Raw genomic sequence first — 12,166 nt, forward strand, 5'->3', positions numbered from 1 at the left:
TTTCCATTTGGTCTGAAGGAGATTACAAAACTTAGAATGTCCTTGCCAAAAATGAATTTGATATTATTTGTTTATTATGTTTTACTCTGGACCTTTTTGTCCTGAAGACGTTGAACCTTCCAGCACCCAAATAGATAAAGTTTTGCGTAAATTTCCTTATCAAATTACAAACAAGGGGTTCAAGGCATCAGACAAAAATGTCATCAAGTCTAATCCTATAGCCATGCTTCTTTTTTCCTAGTATTTGTTCAAAAGCACAGCAGGTTGGTGCTATACAGTAACCATTCACCCAGGTAGTACTCAGTTCACATATTCACTTCTTATTAGAGAATTTTAATTTTAAATCACTTTACAAAATACGAGATTGTAAATTTCTTACAATATTCTAGATGCTTTAAAGTCCTCCAGCGACAGAAATAAACTGAATATGTAAGGAGCTGCTTTTCATTTTGGAATGGCACAGGTGCACAATTGAATCTAGTCCTTTATTTGGTATAAAAATAAGTACATATTGGTAAAATACAGGGATGAGCACAAAGATACAGGTAAATGGCTTCTCAAATTTCAACTGGCTTCTGAATTTTCAAAGAAACAAAAGTTACAAGTGTGGAACAAGTACCAAAGAATTTGAATCTCACAATCTGTGTAGCTCCAGAGTGGAACAATTTAATTCAGACACTGAATCTGTGTCAGTAATTTGGAATTGACACACTTAAACTGCATAAGACTGTACCTCACCCCATATTTCCAGTCATACACTTAGGGTAACATCCAAGAAGAAGGCTGGCCAGACAGCAAAAGGGCTGATTTGAGCATCTGATTTGCAAGGCCAGGTTCTGTTTTTCTGTGGGTGCTGCTATTCATTGTGATCCAGCTAACTGCCAAATATATGTGTAAACATTTGCAAGACCTGTCATTTCATAATTTTTGCAAAGAATTCTCGTTTGTATTAACATCCTCCTAAGAGTAATCTCTCCATTATGCACTGCTCTCCTCTTTGAAAGGTTTCTATTGATTAGTCAGTAATTTAGGAGATCATACACAGGAAGAATTGTGAAAAGTTTACACACAGCCCCAGGACATGGAATAAAATTGAAATTATTTTTCCAGAATATTTAGTTAGAGTTAAAAAAAAAAAAAAAAAAAAAAAGTAGTAGTACTTGGTATAAGAATAATTACATACTAGTAAAATGCAGTGATGAACACAAAGGTACGGGTAAATGGCTTCTCAAATTTCAACTGGCTTCTGAATTCTTGGACTCTTACTGAGTGTGGAGTGATGTAGTTCCACAGTGGGAAATACTATGATTTACACCAGCTGATTTCACCATGTTTTAATAGGGAGCTGATGGAGAATATACAAGAGAGCTGAACTCCTATGCGTTGTTCACACTGCTGTTCGAGCGGCCAGAAGCATGCGTTTACACAGCCGACATCAGTCAGTCCTTCGGCCTCTTTAACAGAGAATGTAGAGAAGTACCCTTACCTATTGCAGTCAATTACTTAAGTTTTAGTTTGCAAGAACTGCCGAAATCTCTGGAGGAAATAGTCACCAGCCTGAGAGAAGCTGTTAAAACCATTGTGATGGTATAGCCAGCTTGAAAGCTCTCTACCACTCCATTAGTGTATGACGAGCTGATAAGGATATCGGAGGGAGGGGGATAGACTGAATAACATCTTTAACTCCCCTTAAAGTCCTTTTCCATAATTTTCAATCCTGCTTTCACCTGCCTGGTATGCTTTCCTCATCCCTCCCAGTCTCAGGTTTTCACTACGTAATGTCCATTAACATAAGACAACATTTTCCTCTCCAGCTGATTCACTATCTTCTCCTCCTAGAAATGAGATCTCTTCATTGTGATGTGACCTGTGTTTTTCTAATTCTTTTTTGGGTTCAAAGCCCAGTCCCTGTCTCCACTGTATTTCATTCAATTTAGTCATATTTAGACAGAAATTTCACTGAAACTAGATGACTTCTCACTATTGCCCCTTCCCTAAAGCACCTGATATTTTTCATTATCAGATGCAGCATGGATATGATCTAATATAGTAATTAACCCATTTACATATTTGCTTAAAATGTTCTGGTTGGGTACTATTACTTCCTGTGAAGTTAAAATAGTTAGCATTTGCAACTCAAGCGCAGAGGTGAAATGAAAGTTCCTGGCGACCACTGCCTGCTGACTTCCCTCCTCTACAGATTTTCTTCTTGTCCCTCCATCATCTGCTCTCATTTCTCCAATCCCACTACTCCTGTCGTCTCAGCAGTCACCATCTATAGGTTCTCTTGTTTTCCTAAGTATCCTTTCAAAACACTTTTTATCATTGTAAAGTTCTTATCTCACTTCCAGTTTGCACCAGCAAAACATCTATTTGTCTGAATATATCTGAGCACCTAGCGTGCCTGTGTATCTTACATCCCCAGGCTCTTATTCACTGCCCGATATACAGAAAATAAGAGATTAGCCTCAAAGGCCACTCTTTCAATTCCAGCCAGACAAGACTGCAGCAGTCTGCAAAGAACTGGGAGATGAGAGCTTGGAAGACACCCTGGGTGAGCCAAACTGAGGGCAAATCAGAATGATAGTGGAAATGGTAGCTCTTCTGCAAATGCTGTTCTTAAAAGTTAAGTTTTAGGCATATGGGAGACTTCCGGAAGCAATCCTCTTCCTTCCTCCCATTCAAAGGAAAGGGCTCAAGAATCAGGTGAATGACAACAGCTTATAACAGAGAAAGACCATTCAGAGCAGCTTCCTAAACTACCTCTCTCACTTGTGACTCATCTCCTCTTCTAATCACAGGGTAGAAATCAGCAGGTTGAGCTTTACTACCTAGGACTCTGGTGTTTCAAGTTCTAGGCAGGATACAGGATGTAACAGGAGTCAACAAAAGAGCTAACTCTTGAAAGTGTCTCTTAGGTACTGACAGAAATTACCTCTAAGAAGTGCTAAATAAACATTTGGGCACATACTTTAAGCATGTGAATGGTCCTATTAAAGTTAACAAGACTGCTTACAAGCGTAATATCAAAATTAAAACTTTATTAGAACAGCAGAATGACCTCAGTGCTGCTAATGTTAGTTCAGTAAAACCTATTTCTACTGCAACTACAGAATATACATGAATATGAATATAGACAAATATATACATCTAATGCCGACAACACATGGTTAGGCAGAGTTAAGATGGAGAGTAGTCAACGAAGCCTAGAATCTCATTACTGCAAAAGTAATACAAAAAGGAATAAGGACATGTTCTCGTAATTCTAAAGTTTAATCTTCAAGGTTCTCCAAACAGGAAGGATTACTGGAGGAAAAAAAAAAAAAAAAGGGAAAAAAACTGCAAAACCGGAGTAGTTAACATTTCCTCTCCAAGAGACTGCAAAGCAGATGGATTTCCAGATCCCCGGTAGTGGACAATGCTGCTGCTACTGCCCTCTGCTGCAGCTGAAAACCTGCAGCAAAAGCTCCTTCTGACAGCAGGCTGCTACTTTTGCTTAGTTTCTCCCTCTGGTGGTGAGACTTCAATCCACACACCTATCCTCAGTGCATTGCTAGATGTCGTGCTCTTCCCCCGGCACCTCATTGCCGGTGGTAGCAACTGTCTCAGTATAATTAAGAGAGATTTTCTAATACTTCCTTAGTCTTAATGTAGCCTATTAAGTTCACTCTTCTATTCCTCTAATTTTTATGAAGGGAGCAGTTTTACCACTATTTTAAATAATTCTTATTGGGAACTGTGTGACTAATTCAATTTTCAGTTTGCTGGGAGTTTCACAAAATCAAAAAAAAAATTCACTTTGTTTCTGAATTTGAGTTTTTAAAAAATGGCTTAAATCAAATGAAATGTCTAAGCCTAAAATATTTTCAAACAATTTTCATTTAGAAAAATATCAAAACTATGCATCCTGTCTTTCAGAAAGACCATTCTGTTCTTTATGAATAATTGTGTAAACCTAAAATTAATTGAAAGAACATTTAGAGACAATGAAATCTGTACTAGCTGTTGCTTTTGTAGAGAAGTTTTGCATTTTCCTAAGATTACTCTTGATATCTTGGCAGGTAAAAAATAGTTTGTTAGTGATTTAGAGGAACAAGGCTTTATTTTAGGAATTACAGGTGATCTGGATAACTCTAATATAAAGAATAGTGGGGGGGAAGCAAATTTCCAGAAAAGCATCCTGTTTTTTTCATGATAGAAGTAGGGATTATTTTCAGGTAGCTGTTGCAAAATTCCAGCCATCTGGGGAATAATGGGAATTTTGATAAATAACCTGGACTTTTCAGACCTGTGCTGCTTTACCCTAACAGGATCCCAGGGAAGAGCTGTTTAAATCCTTCAGTCTGTTATCAGTTCTACTGACAACATCCCTTTCTCAAAGAACAAGCAATGGCTAAAACTTCAGCCTTCTTTATTAACCTGTTGCCTTCGGAATGGCTGAAAATTACCCTGCATTTTTTGCATTGTCCCTTAAATCACTGACGTTTGGATATACTCGTATTCTGAGTTTGGAGGCTTATACACACATTTTGCATTGATACGTATGATTATTGATATAAATGGTGAGAGACTGCATGATGGATAACTAAACCGTGCTTTTTCCAAGATCTCAAATAAAAGTGATGGAAGGAGCTGACTCAGTGATCCAGTGGGTTCCTTCTGATCCAATGAAAGCCACTCTAAAAACGGAAAATACTACCATGCTACAAACATAAGCCTAATCTTCTTGTATCTTGTACCTGTCTCCTTTCAAATCCTAATAGAGCATTCAGTGAGACGTAAGCATGTGTTTAGGTGTATTGTTGATAACAGTAAACTGACTATAAAATGCAACCAGACTGTAACATTGCTCAAGTCAAAGTGGTGAAAAATGTGGTAGTGACAAATCATGCCTTAAAATGGCTCTTGAAATGTGTATCTGACTCTCTTCACAAAGCATTCTTCAAAAAATGACACCTAAAGATTAGGAGATTCAAATCTTTTAGGCTATCATGAAATTTAGCACAAGAAAAAGCCTCAATATTTAGTGCTGCATCTTGAAAGCTATCTGGAATTTTCCCCTCCAGCATTGTGCAGTGTTAGCAAGAATACCACTGGTGCCCTAGAGTTAATATGTAAGTTTGTAATACAGGGTCCATGTTTATTTCTAGATATCGTCTGTTGTCTGTCCTGCACTTCATGCCAACATTTCATATCACTGCTGAAAGAGAGATTTGAACTCCAGCATTGATGTTTGTTCAACAATATTAAATATTATACCGAGCTTCCTGTTACTCAATGCCTCCATGCTTTGGGTGAACCTTCAACAAAGTTGTCCTGGTACTATAGAAAGGAACATACCAATTGCATTTTAAGATGAATGCATCTGCACACACAATTATGTGCGAAGTTGCAGATAGAAACTAGTATGTTTTCAGATGTGGGAGATCAAAGGAAAGTAATTCCAAGTCTAATTCACTTGGGGAAAAAGTATGCATCATTTTTAAACATTTTCACCATGCCACGCTGTGCAAAGTGGAAGAGCAGATACAAAGTGGAAAACTTCCTTCTCAAACTCCTATTGGAGAAACATGTTCAGACACCATTTGACACCATTAAACACCATTTAACAAACTTCTGTCCTGCTTATGGCCAGCCTGCAGTTTGTGCTGTGAGCTATCTCATGTAGGATACTGTATAATTAGTAGGAATGAAGAGATGCCGTGGTAGAACAATAGCTTTTATAGAGTTTCTGAACCACAGATTTTACAACAATACCTCCTTTATCAGAAAGAAGCACCCATTCGCATTTATGTCCAGGTGATCTGCACTTGAAGGAGATTGGAGGGGAGTGGAAAGAATTTAGTAGTTGAAGGAAAAGCTATTCATATTCCAGTGGGATTAATATTCCTGCTAAAAAAAATAAAATATGTAGATCAAGAAGTACTAAAAATTATATGAGCCTTTTGAGTAACAAATTCGATAAAACATAAGGAGAACAACTACCAGAGCACTTCTGGAAAGTTAGTCCTTTTCAAAGCGATCTCTCAGAAAATAAAGGCTATTAGTAACCCCCCAATTCTGTGGTAATCAACTTTAATTACTGCTGTTTCTTCTTTATATTAAAGGCCAACAGTTTTGTTTGTGCAAATCAATAAAAATAGTAATCTCAAAAATGAAGGCAGGACAGTTTACCAAACCTTGAGATATGCCTGTGCCAGGATCATAGCTACTGCAAGTAATTGCAGTTCTGTTTTGGAGGTGATTTTGGTTTCTTGTTTTGCTTTGGTTTTTTTTCAACCTATCTCATGATCACACAAAGGAAGGCAGCCAAATAGCAATGTTTTTCTTCATCATCGGAGGGGTGTTCGTAGCCTATTCTGCTGAAGTGGATGAATCCAGCAAAAAGAATGCTATTTCCCTTTTAATCTACCTGTGGGTGGAAGTGAGATCAGCCCAAAACAGGTGTTACCATCTCCTGTTTTCCTTGCTGTGCTTACAGACATGGGGCTTAGCCAGTATTTTTTTCCATTAGACTGTACCTCATTTTTTAATAACTTTAATTATCAGTACCTTTCTAAATAAGTGTCTGGGGTTTTGGAAACATGGTCAGCTACAGGTCTTTTTTTTGCTCTGGTGGATTATGTTTGCTATTCTTATCACTGATGCTTGGCTCACATGTAAAACAAGTCAAACAACTGAAACAGATATATGTCTTTTATTTGAATAGAGATGGACTCTTAGATATAAAATGAGCAAGAATAAGCAAAATACGCTCATCTGATACGCATATATAAACACTGAAAGGATTTGATTACTGTAGCAGAATAGGCAGAGAGATCGTAACATATACTAAACTGTATACCCAGAACAGGGTGTATCTTTCGGCACATCCTCAGAACTGTTGTTAGGGCATTCATTTTGGTGATCAGCCATTCATGTTCAGTTTTGCAGAGTTTTCTCTCATCCAAGTAAGTATTTTTATATCAAATAGCATGACTATTCATAGTCTCACAAGATATTCAAATGCACCTTAATAAGTCAAGAACCTAACTCAAATAAGCTCGATTTGCAGTTTAGTGACTAACTCTTGCAGTTTTCTTTTGGAGAAGATTCAAGAGCCCAAATCTGCATCCTCAACACCTAAATAATCTTGCAAAGCGGAACTTCATGCCAAAGTCCAGAACACAGACCAGAGTGGCAGGTATGCGTAAAAGAAGTGTATGTGTAAAAGACACGATGAGTTGGACAAAATCTTTTGGATTCCACTGGAAAGAAGTCAAGCAGAACTCTGTATCCTCTGCCTCTATCCCACGAAAGAACAGAAAGGATGCAAAGATCTTTCCCCAGATCCTTCACTCATTTTTGCTGTTCCTTTTAATATAGTTACCACTTCAAAACCAAGCAGTTCTGTGCCGAAGTGAGGGAAAAGACCTCATCCTTCCACACACTCTCTCATCAAGCCCATCTGCAAAGCAGAGCTTTCTTAATTATGCTCAAAATCATCCAAAAAAAGAAAGGTTTCATATGTGTGTGAAAATAAGTTTTGTATATGTATGGGTACACATGGTGGACACAGGTTCTCCAAGTAGTAAAATTAAGCTTGAATCTGATAACCTGATTACATAATTTGGCATAATACCCTCCAAAGTTCACCTGAAGAGACACAGGCACAGACACAGGCGCGTGCACACCCACACCCACACACATTTAATGCTTCTGCTTTTTTAAGTTATTCCTTTCTTTTTGTTTAAGTAGCCCCTAAATTGCTCCTGTTAAAATGGTATTTACTCTGGCAGGAGTTGGGAAAAGGTTCTATCACACCATACTAGCCCTAAAGGCCTTGGTAGGCTTCACAAGCGGTTTGGTGGAGGTCCCAGCACAAGTCTGTCTTGTTTCTATGTCTGGTTGAACAGGTCTCAGTAGGCCGCCTATTTCACTATACTCCATATAGTCAATGTTACCATTTTGCATTTGCAGGACTGTATGGATTTATAGCTTCATTAAAGTGAGTTCTCTGCTGCCTTCCCTGAGCAACGAGGTATCGATTCAGCAGATATTTACTTTCGAGTACACAATTCAAAAATGATTCAGACATAGTCTTTGGCTTAAATTTTTCTGCTAAGCTGCTAGTCTCTAGGTTATATTAGGTTTCAGAACTGTACATTTTCCCCTTTCTTTCCTGTCTTGTCCTTTACTCCACAGGCAATTGCACATAATTAAGACTGTCAGCATAAAGCTTCTGTGAGAGTTTTTTCTTATTCTTGTTGCATTTGCATGTATTGCTTTTCTTTTTGCTGTGCTCTTTAAGACAGCATTGGGAAGATTATCCACTAGTTCATTTTTACTATTTGACTGGCTATAATATAATGAAGATGTATCTAAAATCCTGTTCCTAGCTAAATTGCACTGACTTGCTCCAAAACAATTATTGTAGTTTAGTACCCACTGAAATGCTACACTGCTTTGCTTACACTTATCACTGCAGCAGTATTTGACAGTTTATCTTACTCCCAAAAATCTGAGTAATGGTCTACAGTAACGAGATACTTTATGTGCATTCCTGATTTACCTTGTGCTCTATCAGAAATGTTGTGCATTTTCATTGTCTTGCCCCTTTATTTTCTACACATGCCATAGCTACTCACTAGGTCTTTATCTGTTTATGAGACATCAAAGTGGCTCTAATGTATATTTTAGAGAATATCTTTTCCCATGAATATATGTTTAATGGTATATTGCTTTTATATATGATACCTTTTGTTCATACGCAGATCTTCTAAGTATCCGTAGGATGCTAGTGTTAATCATGACCCTGTGACCACAGTGACTTGTGGATATTTTTGCTCTATATAGCTTATTCTTGTTCTTTCAAGTCCCCGCCTTCAACCTGGTATACAGTTGCTTTAAATGACACCTTCTCTTAGGAGGAAAAATGCATTTTCCATAGCTTTCTCTTCATGATCTAGGACTGTTGGTTGAGAAATCATCTATGTGCATCTCATAGTGTCTCAGTTATAGCACTGCTATTTCAAGAACATCACTCGATAGTGTTTTGGGGGTGCATGGGGTGCTTCTTAAAAATGATCTCTGATCATTTATAGTAGTTTCTGAAGACTTTCTGTCCCGACCATACTGATGGAAGTTATCACACACAAATGTGATTGCAAGACATTTCTTTTCAGTTCTGTGTATAGTGTTATATGGGTGTTAGGAAAATTAATGATCCTGGTTGTCCTACTTCTATAAACAATGTCCCTATCCCCATCTTTGTGGCAATGTGCTTTGTGACTGCTTATTCATTCACTCTGCAAAATTTCACTGAAATTTCAGAATGGGGAAGTTAGTCCCCACTCCTTGCTTCACCTTGAATATGAACTGTCTCTCTTTTTCATCTCCATCCTCTAGTCATCCTGAAGGTTTACATACATTAGGCTGACATGGAAGAAACTATGTTAAATAGTTTTTTATGAAAGGTTTGATATGATTTAATCATAGCATTTAGGTGTGATATCTTTAGTATTTGTTCCACCGATTGGGGGAAAGCTGTGGTAAGTTAGCAAGCATATCATGCACAGTGCAGCAATCAGCTACAGACCAAACACCTTTTTTTTCCATCTCCCAATGTCCATTGATCAGGGAGAAGAGCTTGAGTTTATACGTTGCTATAGTTCTCGTTATGCTGTCTTTACATCCAAAACACATTGTTTTGACATTAACTAAGTCTAAACTAAGTCCTGTTAGCAAGTCTTATTGCCATTTCTGCTTTTCATCCACTATAGGTCTGATTGCCAAGGCATTCATAAATATCCCTGCCCATCTGTCTCATGAAATCCAAAATGTGGTGATGCAGCTGCTTTCCTTATCAAGTAACAGTTGCCAATATCAGCCTTTGGCATCAAGTACAAAAACGGTTTTGTTTTGTCAGGTGAGGTAATATATTATTGATTGTAGGCATTTCATATTGACTCCTTTTTAATGCATTAAGGTGCTTGACTCTGTCCAAATGTGCAGCCTTCAGTCTTTTGTAAGGGCTATCAACTGGCCAGTTCTGTGGCTTTAGCAATTATGTCTCTTCTTCTCACGTCCTCATGACTTTTTTTCTCTCACTATAGTCAGTAATCTGCAAAGTAGATGTACTTACTGGCTTGATCATTTTATCCATTCCTAGTTAGAACATCCCTCAAAAACATCACAGAAATGTTTTGGTAGGAGTAAAAGTGCACATCAATTTGCAGAATAGATGTAAAAAAGATTTATACTAATTGTAGTGTTACTCAGCTCATGAATTCACTCCCTTTATCTGAAAGAACTTTTTGCTTCAGTATTGTTTATATATTTCTTTGACACATTACTTGTCATTTAAATTTTTGTGGTGATATGATGTTTGTGCCATGATATAACTGTTCGTAGCAATCTTTTTTCTTCCTCTTACATAATTCTCTGGAGGCCGCTGGAATCCGGCACATTTGTTTGTGCCCTGGAACCTATTTGGCACTCAGTTTCTAGTTTCCGTGCTGCTATCGGAGCTTTGCAGCCTGTGTCATTTTGAATTTTATGATCCACCTATTTTTGCTCTTTTGTACGCTGCTGATGTCGTACATGCACAGAATCTCACCTTCTGAATGGCTGCTTGCATTCTTCTTTAAGATGTCATTTTTAAAAAATGGGCAGTTGATGTATATGGCACCTTTGAAATTTCATTAGTGTGTTTTTTCAATAGTACACAAAGCATTTATTTTGTTTACTCTCTACTTTTTATTTGTGTGCTTCACTTCCCACAAATTTTGACAAATTTTTCACGTGTTTTCATGCTTGATAAACTGTTGTTGAATCTATTCTACTCATGCTATGTTCAGCTGTGAGCCTCTTCACTACTTTACACATTCCTCAAGCTCTTAACAGAGCTACTGTAAGTTCTCTGAAAATTCTCAGTCAAGAGTCTGTGTGGTTCATCCTTTTCACCAGTCTGTCATGGCTATTTTGTTTCCGATAGCCAATAAATGGTATTCAACCTCAAGGAAATTCCTGGTGGCTCTGTGCCTGGAAAAGTGCAACTGCAGTCAACAGTAGCTAAACGGTCTTTGGCATTATAGAAGAACCATTCAGTGAACGCAGTTCACTCAAGAACCAAACCTGAAAGCTTTCATTTGGCAAGAGATTGTTAATACATCTTTTCTAGGTTTGATGTACTTCAGCTTTAGCAGTAAAATGGATAATGAAACTTCTGAGGAACTGCAGGGAATGTGCAAAGTTATTTTGGTTTTAATTCTTTTAATGTGTTTATTTGTGACCTCCCATTTAGAAATAACACTGCTAGAAATTTTTTTGTAAGTTTAAGTACATCTATTTGCTAAAAATCAGAAGGGAAGTATTTTAAAAATGAACTAATGAATCTGGAAGCCACTGCTTTTGGTCCCAACTTGAAATTCTTTAACGGTTTTAAAAAAATTTGTTGTCTAGTGGTATAAAAGGACGTTTGCAGAATTTCTGAGATTCTACATGGACTCTCCAAGTCTGCAACTGAACACTGGAATGTCACTGGACTACTCACGGCCTTTGCTCCTCAGTAATGTAAGACACTCCTACTTTGTCCTCTTTTTCCTTTAACTTCATTGTAAACTTACACTTTTCCCATTCTGGTCTAAAAACTGTAGGTCTGATTAACACTGCCCCTTTCAAGTCCATCTGCATAGAAACAGATTCTGTTTTACTGTTCTCTGAGTTTGTGTTGTTTTTTTTCTGTTAGGGCCCCTGGGTTCTTTCATATTTGTTTTGGGTTTTTTTCAGAAAATGACTGGTTTATCTATTTGAGACAACTTGTAAATGTTCAAGCATTAAGGAGAAAAAGAGAGTGATTCTGCTCTCATTCTTTTCTCCATGTCTGAGTAAGCAATTCCTGAATGTAAAGCTCTCGCAACCTTGAAACCTGGAAAGATGTTTATTTTAAAAGAAGCCCTGGACCAGGAATGGCATTTTCTTTCTCACATATCCCTTACTGCCTTAGGAATTTCTATAGCTAAGAGTCGGGGCCTGAACTGACACCTTCACAGGAGAATAGAAGTTTATAGAGCCATTCGCAGGTCCTCTGTGCTGTAGCAACGTTGTGCTGCTTACAGCCCAGGAGAGACAGATTCATGTGTGGGGGAGATTCGTCTCAGCGCAGCATATACCGAACGAAGTTCTA

At 37.7% G+C, this 12,166-nt stretch overlaps 1 long non-coding RNA gene across 2 annotated transcripts in view; it reads left to right on the plus strand.

Annotated features, from left to right (window-relative positions):
• The window catches only part of LOC112988285 (uncharacterized), a 48,236-nt gene that overhangs the window by 17,074 nt on the left and 18,996 nt on the right, over positions 1 to 12,166 (plus strand). For both annotated transcript variants that reach the window (XR_003260491.2, XR_003260492.2), the window contains exon 2: positions 11,443 to 11,553. This is a non-coding gene — a long non-coding RNA (uncharacterized LOC112988285). The remainder of the gene's footprint in view (positions 1 to 11,442; positions 11,554 to 12,166) is intronic.

The sequence above is a fragment of the Dromaius novaehollandiae genome, chromosome 4, assembly GCF_036370855.1.
Source record: "Dromaius novaehollandiae isolate bDroNov1 chromosome 4, bDroNov1.hap1, whole genome shotgun sequence".
In the NCBI taxonomy this organism is placed as follows: domain Eukaryota; kingdom Metazoa; phylum Chordata; class Aves; order Casuariiformes; family Dromaiidae; genus Dromaius; species Dromaius novaehollandiae.